This window comes from Gopherus evgoodei, unplaced genomic scaffold (assembly GCF_007399415.2).
Source record: "Gopherus evgoodei ecotype Sinaloan lineage unplaced genomic scaffold, rGopEvg1_v1.p scaffold_41_arrow_ctg1, whole genome shotgun sequence".
Lineage (NCBI taxonomy): Eukaryota > Metazoa > Chordata > Testudines > Testudinidae > Gopherus > Gopherus evgoodei.
Genome location: NW_022060062.1, coordinates 1,837,202 through 1,847,370, shown reverse-complemented (window position 1 = coordinate 1,847,370; position 10,169 = coordinate 1,837,202). Strand labels below are relative to the sequence as shown.

Sequence of the window (10,169 nt, the reverse complement as noted above, 5' to 3'; positions counted from 1 at the left end):
TGTTGTATGGCTTTTGTCTCCTCTGCTGACATTTTCCCGTGTCTTTCTAGGAAACAGAAGAGACCTCCCTTGGTATCCAAGTAATTGCTTGCTAAGGAAAAGGCTTCTTTGGAGAGAAGCATTGGAAAGAATCAAATCACAAGCCTGGAGCTGATGAAAAGGCTGCTGTGACTGGCATTGGCATGGCGTTTGCTTCAACTGCGATTGCTGCAACACGAGAGCCTGTGCCACACGTCCTTGGGATTCGCTGGGGATGTCCACACACACAGGCCATGTCACTTTCCTTTTGATTGTCACCTGAGGAGAAATGCAGCCGCTGGGAGAAAAGTCCCAGAGAGCGGCACCGTGGCTAAGCTGGCCAAGGCACCTGCCAGGTAAAGTGGAGTTTAGAGATGCAGCACCCAGTGGTGCCTTGCCAAATGTGTCTGCTCTTCCCGCCTTTTGGTCAATCTTTTGAGGAAGCAGAGAAGACTGCCTTTGCCTTGCAGTGCAAATGCTTCTGAAAGAAACCAGTCCTTTTTTCTGACAAGTGTCGGAAGGAGGCACCTAAGAAACATGGAGACAAGGAAAAGGTCATCGTAACTCAACTTGCATCCATGGCTCTTGAGGCCACCGCGCAGAGCACTGTACGACCACAACTGGTGACAGAAGGGGCTTTTCCAAAGGCATTTTCCACTAGCAGGGTCCTCTCTGTGTGGAGAATTCCTCATCGTTTGATGTCTGCAGGCCCTGGAGATCACTATTTGGCATCTCTCTCTCTGTCTCAGTAAACATCTGCTGTGGCTGTTGAAGGTCTGTGATGGGATGTAGGGAACCTGGGCCCTGTGTCCCACCACCTGGATTCCCTCTCACACTGTGATGCTGTGACAGGCTGCGAATCTCTGGCACATATTGCACTTACACAGACATCCACAGGTAGAGGCACATCCAGCTGAGTGACATGAATGCTTCTCCCAGCCATTCCTAAAACTAATGATAGAGAGCCTCCCGCCAATTCCCCCCAGCTCTGCAGCCTTGCACCCCTGGATCATACCATCTTGCCTTAATCAGAAGCCTGATCGGTGTGAGTTTATTAGGCAGAGTCCACCCCTCCCTCACTGTGAATAGTACATGAACCAGCATTTCCTCAAGCAAAATACACTAGTTTTAAGTACAGCATCAAACAGAGTTATTAACTACAGAAAGATGGATTTTTAAGGATTATAAGTGGTAGACATAAAAGATCAAAGTAAGTTACCAAAGAAAAATTCACGATCTAAACTTTACACCTTATTGCACTGGGCAGTAGTTAGATTATGCACACAGGAAGGCTTAATGCTCGAGCTGAAGCACATGCTGGGCAGGCTTAAGGCTGGGCTCCCTATGGCAGGAGAAAATAAGACTGGGCCCCTGGAGGGGCAGACTGGGGCTTCCTGGATCCCATTTGCTCACAGCCAGTCCCCTGCCCCCACTCCCAAGTCGTCCATTGTGTCGCCAGGTCGGCCAGAATGGAGCAGCGATTTTCACTGCACCAAGTCTACTTATGGCTTACAGGCAACTCCCAGACCCCCCACAGCCCACCATCTCAACCAGAAAGGAGCCCACTCAGCCTCACCATTGCTTCTTTTCCTTCCCCCCAGAACCCCACTTCTCCTGGGCTACAAGTAGCCTTCTCTGGGATGCTAAGAGGCACGCAACGGGTTCTATCTCCCAGAAGCCAACCGCACCTCCACGGGTTCGGTCCTCAGAAGGGCAGATGGGGGCTTCCTGGATCCCAGTTGCTCACAGCCAGCCCAGCCCCCACCTCTAAAGCTATCAATCACGCCCCCAGGTTGGCCATAAAGGAATGGCTATTCTCCACTGGACTCAGCTTTGCTTGTTTTCCTTTCACCCAGAAGCATCCTTCTTCTCCTGGGATGCAAGTAGCCATCCCTGGGATGCCAAGAGGCAGGCACAGGGATTCTATCTCCCAGCAGCCAACTCCACCTCCCCAGGATGTGGCAGAACAAATGGTGGTGTGCTCCTAACCCCACTTAGCTGCACAGCTTCTGCCCTGCCTTCCTCAGCTCGACTTTCCTCTATTGCCCCATTCCTGTCTTATATCCTCCTTTGGCAAGTCATGCAAAGGAAGCCAGCAGGAAGTGACAGCCTCTATAGGCCAACCTCCAAGGGCAGAGGAGGCCAAGCCACAAACCTCCAAAAGGTGACACACCGCACTGCTCTAGGTACTCCAGACTGACGCCAGGGTGCTTTCTCCACTGACGTCAGCGCCCTCTGTCATGTGGGGGTTGGAGTTATCCCAGGAACAGGCCAATAGCAGAAGGAGGAGTACCTTCCTGGACAGCAGGGGGGATCTGGGAAAAGGAAGCCAACATGTTTCTGCTGGGTTTTGATGCAGGGCCCTTTTGTGTGTTAGGCAAATAAGATAACCGCTACACTACAGAAACTCCATCCACTTGGCTGGTGCTCGCCCTGGCACACAACGATGGGCAAACCTAGAGACAGTGGTGGCAGCCCTCCAATAGGTCAGCTGGCAGAGCAGAGGACTGGAGCCGGGGCTCATGAAGTCATCCTTACGTCGCCCTTGTGACTCCAGCTTAAGAAAGAGCTGCTTCTCTTCCCCTTGCTGATGAAGAGCAAGAGAAGAATGAAAGTCAGGTGGGCCAACTCAGTGCAGATGCCTATGCTGTCTTTTCCTGAAAGGAGGGACTTATAGACTCATAGACTCATAGACTCTAGGACTGGAAGGGACCTCGAGAGGTCATCGAGTCCAGTCCCCTGCCCTCATGGCAGGACCAAATACTGTCTAGACAATCCCTGATAGACATTTATCTAACCTACTCTTAAATATCTCCAGCGATGGAGATTCCACAACTTCCCTAGGCAATCTATTCCAGTGTTTAACTACCCTGACAGTTAGGAACTTTTTCCTAATGTCCAACCTAAATCTCCCTTGCTGCAGTTTAAGCCCATTGCTTCTTGTTCTATCATTGGAGGCTAAGGTGAACAAGTTTTCTCCCTCCTCCTGATGACACCCTTTTAGATACCTGAAAACTGCTATCAGGTCCCCTCTCAGTCTTCTCTTTTCCAAACTAAACAAACCCAATTCCTTCAGCCTTCCTTCATAGGTCATGTTCTCAAGACCTTTAATCATTCTTGTTGCTCTTCTCTGGACCCTCTCCAATTTCTCCACATCTTTCTTGAAATGCGGTGCCCAGAACTGGACACAATACTCCAGTTGAGGCCTAACCAGCGCAGAGTAAAGCGGAAGAATGACTTCTCGTGTCTTGTTTACAACACACCTGTTAATGCATCCCAGAATCATGTTTGCTTTTTTTGCAGCAGTATCACACTGTTGACTCATATTAAGCTTGTGGTCCACTATGACCCCTAGATCTCTTTCTGCCATACTCCTTCCTAGACAGTCTCTTCCCATTCTGTATGTGTGAAACTGATTGTTCCTTCCTAAGTGGAGCACTTTGCATTTATCTTTATTGAACTTCATCCTGTTTACCTCAGACCATTTCTCCAATTTGTCCAGATCATTTTGAATTTTGACCCTGTCCTCCAGAGCAGTTGCAATCCCTCCCAGTTTGGTATCGTCCGCAAACTTAATAAGCGTACTTTCTATGCCAACATCTAAATCGTTGATGAAGATATTGAACAGAACCGGTCCCAAAACAGACCCCTGCGGAACCCCACTTGTTATACCTTTCCAGCAGGATTGGGAGCCATTAACAACTACTCTCTGAGTACGGTTATCCAGCCAGTTATGCACCCACCTTATAGTAGCCCCATCTAAATTGTACTTTCCTAGCTTATCTATAAGAATATCATGCGAAACTGTATCAAATGCCTTACTAAAGTCTAGGTATATCACATCCACCGCTTCTCCCTTATCCACAAGGCTCGTTATCCTATCAAAGAACGCTATCAGGTTAGTTTGACATGATTTGTTCTTTACAAATCCATGCTGGCTATTCCCTATCACCTTACCACCTTCCAAGTGTTTGCAGATGATTTCTTTGATTACCTGCTCCATTATCTTCCCTGGCACAGAAGTTAAACTAACCGTTTGCCACCAGGGTCTAGCTGCCCAACTTCCTCCTCATACCACTGGGCCTCTGTCGCCGTCAGGAGACCCAGGAACTAAGGCAGGAATAGGGCGAGGAAGTGAGTAAAGCCGAGCATTTTGTTGCCCTTTCATCCAGTTTTGTGAAATCTCTTTTGAACTCCTCACAGTCTGCTTTGGACTTAACTATCCTTAGTAGTTTTGGATCATCCGCAAATTTTGTCACCTCGCTGTTTAGCAGATGGTTTATGAATATGTTGACTTGTCCTGGTCCCAGTACAGACACCACCAGTTACCTGTTTCCATCCTGAAAACTGACCATTTATTCCTACCCTTTGTTTCCTGTCTTTTAAGCAGTTCTTGATCCATATGAGGACCTTCCGGAAGTGAAAGTAACTTGTGGCAGTTAAAGGACCTACTGCACTTTCAGGAACACCCCACCCTGCACACAGGGGGATAGAAGAGCATTCCAAGGCCTGGGATTGAACCAGGGACCTTTAGTTTAGCACTAACCCGACTGAACTACTTCAGCAGCTGCTAGGTTTTTTTTTTTATCCTACTGCTTTTCTGTCTGGGATGTTTTTGTTAGCTGTGGCACAGAAAAAGGACATCATTGGGAGTGGCCCATGAAGGAAAGATTTACTTTTGCCTTCCTTGCTCGGCTTTACTCACTTTCTCGCCCTATTCCTGCCTTAGTTCCTGGGTTTCCTGATGGCGACAGAGGCCCAGTGGTATGAGGAGGAAGTTGGGCAGCTAGACCCTGGTGGCAAAAGTCCTGCCGCCACTTGCCACCCCACTGTCTTCTCCCAGCTTCACATATTGGCCAACAGGGACTTGGTGCCCAGCAGTGCAACGGAAGGCAGTGGACAGAGCCACCCTCGCCTTGAAGCTACAGCTCATTAAACCATATCTTCAATCAGTGCTGGCCAACGAGAGACTGACATTGCTTGCTATTTTAGCACTTGAAAATCCCATTGGCCTATCTTTGGATCTCCCTAATGCTGCGCTTCTGTTCATGAGGGCAAAGGCGAGAAAAGCGACCTTTGAACTAAAGCACTAGGGTTAACAACCTAACGCTGTCTCCTCCTGTAACACTATTTAATACTGGCCCACCTTATGCTGGTGACAGTTCCATTTCTAGATGTTAGTACAGTTCAGTTACTGTCAAAATGAAAAAGTTTCTCTATGCTCAGAGGAAATGAATTTGTTTTATTTGCTTATACATGGCATGAATAAATACAGGTTTACAGATCCTAGCCTGCAAATTGATTATCTGATATGACAGAGAGAATCATGTATCCACATTGTGCATCAAAATCATGAAATGAGCTACAAATGCAATAAAAAATAAGCTGTTGAAAAGTGTAACGTATTGGGGAGCGGGCACTGAAGACACTTCTTGCCTGGGATGCCACTTGGTGTAGGGGAGGCCCTGGCAGGGAAAACAGGAGTTAGTGTCACATGCCTATTTTCAGGCTGTAATCTGTGGGCACCCTGGTCTGGGGAAGGGATTGCGGTAGCCCAGAGTCAGGGCTGTAAGAGGCCCCTGATTGAGGGGGTGGCTGCATAGTGTACAGCGCTCTGATGTCTCAGACAATGTGTCTCTCCCAAGGCCTCAGCTCTGCGTCCCCAGAAGGCTCCTGCACTGCCTCTGCTCCTTTCACATTCTATAGCAAGGTGCAGCAGCAAGGGTCAGGGATGAGCCATAGGGCACTAGGTGGGAGGCAGAGGCTTCAGGAGCCCAGAGTGTTTGCCCGTCTGGGGCGTTTTGGCTGAGACCTCAGGGACACATTGTGAGGCAGACTCCCAGGCATCTGTATGAAAGGAGCGTAAGGACGTAAGAACAGCCATACTGGGTCAGACTGGGTCCATCTAGCCCAGTTTCCTGTCTTCCCATAGTGGCCAAAGCCAGGTGCTTCAGAGAGAATGAACAGAAGAGGTAATCATCAAGTGATCCATCCCCTGTCACCTATTCCTAACTCCTGGCAAAGAGAGACTAGGGACAGCATCCCTATCCGTCGTGGCTCAGAGCATATCCTCCCTGAATTGATTTAGCTCTTTTTTTGAATCCTGTTATGGTCTTGGCCTTTACAACATCCTCTGGCAAGGAGTTCCGCAGGTTGACTGTGCGTTGTGGAAAAAATACTTCCATTTGTTTGTTTTAAACGTGCTACCTATTAATTTCATTTGGTGACCCCCTAGTTCTTGTGTTGTGAGAAGGAATAAGTAACACTCCTTATTTACTTTCTCCACATGTCATGATTTTCTAGCCCTCTTTCATATCCCCCTCAGTGACTTTTTTCCCAAGCTGAAAAGTCCCAGTCTTATTATTCTCTCCTCATATGGCAGACACTCCATACCCCTTTTCTGAAACTTTTCCAGTTCCAATACATCTTTTTTTAAGATGGGGCGACCATATCTGCACGTGATATTCAAGATGTGGGCGTACCATGGATTTATGTAGTGGCAATAAGATTTTCTCTCTCATTATCTATCCCTTCCTTAATGATTCCCAATATTCTGTTGGCTTTTTTGACTGCTGCTGCACACTGAGTGGATGTTTGCAGAGAACTATCCACAGTGACTCCAAGATCTTCCACTTGAGTTGCAACAGCTATTTTACATCCCATCGTTTTCTATGTATCATTGGGATTATGTTTTCCAGTGTGCATCACTTTGCATTGATCAACATTGAATTTCTTCTGCCATTTTGTTGCCCTTTCATCCAGTTTTGTGAAATCTCTTTTGAACTCCTCACAGTCTGCTTTGGACTTAACTATCCTTAGTAGTTTTGGATCATCCGCAAATTTTGTCACCTCGCTGTTTAGCAGATGGTTTATGAATATGTTGACTTGTCCTGGTCCCAGTACAGACACCACCAGTTACCTGTTTCCATCCTGAAAACTGACCATTTATTCCTACCCTTTGTTTCCTGTCTTTTAAGCAGTTCTTGATCCATATGAGGACCTTCCGGAAGTGAAAGTAAGCCGGTACGTTCCGGTATGGGGTACCGGCAAGAGCCGGTACGCTGTGCCAGCCCGTCCCGGCTTCTCCAGGCTGGTGATTTAAAGGGCCCAGGGCTCCCTGCAGCAGCCGGAGCCCCGAGCCCTTTAAATCACCTCCCGAGCCCCCCTGCTGGAGCCCCAGGGAGCAAATCACTGCCGTGGAATGCTGCTCTCTCCCGTTCTGCAAACACAGAGCAGGGGTGGCAGAAGCCTCCTTACAGTGGTGGGGGGGCACCGTTGTCCGAACTGTGGCACCCCCATGACACCCCTTCCCTAAGGACTCCCACTCACAGCACCTCTCCCCCCCGAGGCCACACCCACAGAACGCCTCTTCCCCAAGACTGCAGCCTTTCCCCCGCTCCATCATTTGTCCTAACGGCCAGTAAAGAGTGGTGGGGCCATGGCCCTCTAACCCCCCTGTTCCAGCACCCCTGACACAGAGCTAAGCAGGCAGCAGTGTGTGCATGTGACAGAGACTGCTGTGCTGAGCCGAGCCAGTGAGAGAAGGGAGACTGATGCAACATACTCACTCTTCCCCAACACACACTGTCTCCCCCCCTTCCCTCTCTACCCCACCACACACACTGCAGTTGAAAATCTAGTAGGATGCCCATAGAACAATGGGATAGAGAAACCTGCATCATGTGATGCTGTACCAGCCTGTGAGGCATTGCAAACCCTTCCCAAAGCACCCTGCAGCCAGTTGCACAGTGGGATAGCTACCCACAGTGCACTGCACTCTGTGGTGATCCAAGAGATGCTAACATGAATGTGCTCTCGTGACACAGGGTGGACATGCAACTGCTGTTCAATTAAAACACTGTAACTAAAGCCACATTACCCTTTCATATAGACATAGCTTGAGAGCAAGACAAGACCCAGCTGCATTGAAACTGGAGAGCCACAACTTCCTCTGTAGTTGGCAGGATTTGACCTTGCCCAGAGAGACCCCAAGGGGCTTCTAGCCCATCATCGTAACCACTCAGCCACAACTACTTGCTTGAGATGGGGCTCTCACAACACTCTAGTTTTGTTCTCTCTGACTGATCAATTCCAGTTGTTTCCTCAGACCAGCTTCCACTACACACACACTGCTGTGCCATTGTGTAAGTGTGTCCATGCCTGAACAGCAAGAAGTTTTGCTTGTTTCCCTTCTGGCTGGAGCATGAGGAGAATGTGTTTGTGGTTAATGATGTTGCTGTAGCTTGTTGTCCATTTCCTGCCTTGGTCATTCAGACAGTCCCTTTTCTGTGATATCCCCAGTACATCAGTGATGGCAATAGCAGAGGGCAGGTTTTCTCTGGGGCACTGAGCTTTGCCAGGTGGTTGATGGCTCCTTTCTTTCCTCGCCCTGGAGTAAACTCAGCTTTTTATTCCATCCTTGATGTTTCAAAGAATAACAACAGATGACCAAAGAAAGAGGTGGATGGGGGGGGGTCTCAGTGGAGGGCCAGAGAGGTTTGAGAGGTGGGCAGGGCAGGGGAAGGTGCAGAGAGGCATGGGTGGTGAGCAGGGCGGTTCTCAGGGGAGAGGTCAGAGAAATGAGAGGGGTGGACAGGGCATGTCTCAGGGGAAGGTCAGAGAGGTACGAGCAGTGGGCAGGGCTGGTCTTAGGGGAGGGGGCAGAGAGGTATGGCAGCAGGAAGACCTTGGGGTAGGGCATGGAGAGGCACGAGGAGGCCTTAGGGAAGGAGAGGAGCAAGCAAAAGGTGGACCAGCAGGCCTCAGCCAAAGAGGAAGAGCAGGGGTGGGAAGTGGCCAAATGGAAGTGAGGGTGGAGCACAGGTGGGGCCTCAGAGGGAGGAGAACGAGTGGAGGGGGTGGAGTGGGGGGACAGCACCACGGTCTGGGCAGGACCGCCCAGAGGATTCAGGGGGTCTGGGGCAAAACAATTTCAGGGTCCCTTCCATAAAAAAAAGTTGCAATACTATATTCTCATGGGGGCCCCTGCAGGGCCTGGGGCAAATTGCCCCACCTGCCCCGTCTCTGGGCAGCCCTGCCCTCAGCCTCTCCGCGTAAGTCCTGTGCCCCCGAATCATTTTTGTTGTCCTCCCCTAGACTCTCTCCAATTTGTTTCTGTAGTGTGGGGGAGGGGGGTGAAAACTGGACGCAATGCTCCAGATGTGGCCTCACCAGTGCTGAATAGAGGGGAATAATCACTTCCCTCGATCTGCTTGAAATGCTCCTACTAATCCAGCCCAATATGACCAGTTACCCATATTGAATGCAGACACAGCAATATTTGCTAAATTGGTTCCTTTCTCTTCAGGAGGTTATTTCCCACCTATTTATAAATAATGAAGATGCTCTAAGTGGAGGGGAGAGAGCTGTCCTGTCAGTGTAGTTAACCCATCTCCCCGAAAGGTGGTAGGTATGTCACTGGGGGAAGCTATGCTGGTGTGTGTGCAAGCTGTGGTGTCTACAAGTATATCTAAAGTTTAATCAAACCCAATTTTTAAAACCTCTGTGGTCTGGGAATAGAAAAGGAGCTTGCTAAGGCAGAGCCTGTCCTTCAAAATCCTTAAGATCACTGACTTGCCTATGGAAATGTCATGGGAGTATAGCTCAGTGGTAGAGTATTTGAGTGCAGATCAAGTGGTCCTTGGTTCAATTCCAAGTGCCCCCTTACAAACCTGTTCCTTCAGTTAAAATAATTCCATTTCCAGTATGTTCAGGAGCTCCACTAAATAAGGGTCCCTGAAATGAATGGACACACTCAATGTTTTCCTGTGCAAATGCATAAAAACCTAGCAAACATGTCCCTCTGCTGAAATCAGTTCCAATCCTCTAAGTGTCTAGGTTTGTTTTAATTAAACAAAGGCACATGAAGACACATTTGCAGGTCCCTGGCCTCCATGGGCTACAATGTGCAGAAGAACAAGAACCACATCCACTTGGGAGGAATGGACTAGTCTGTATTACATTTAGTTAGTAAGTTGCCATTGGGACTGAAAATTCTACTGGAGGTGGACAGGAGCCTGTTACAAAACTAAAATAACCAAGATTTACCAAACTCCCTGTTACACATTCAAACCTCTGTTTGTGCACATGGTATCAATTGGGGCTCTAATAAATGGCAACCTTCCTTTAACACAGATCATTTTCCTTGTAAC

The 10,169-nt window shown here is 48.7% G+C and overlaps 1 non-coding gene across 1 annotated transcript; it reads left to right on the top strand.

Moving 5' to 3' along the window:
• Positions 1–9,610: 9,610 nt before the first annotated feature.
• Positions 9,611–9,682, top strand: TRNAC-GCA. Its single transcript has one exon. It is a non-coding gene; the product is annotated as a tRNA-Cys (tRNA).
• The last annotated feature ends 487 nt before the right edge of the window (positions 9,683–10,169 follow it).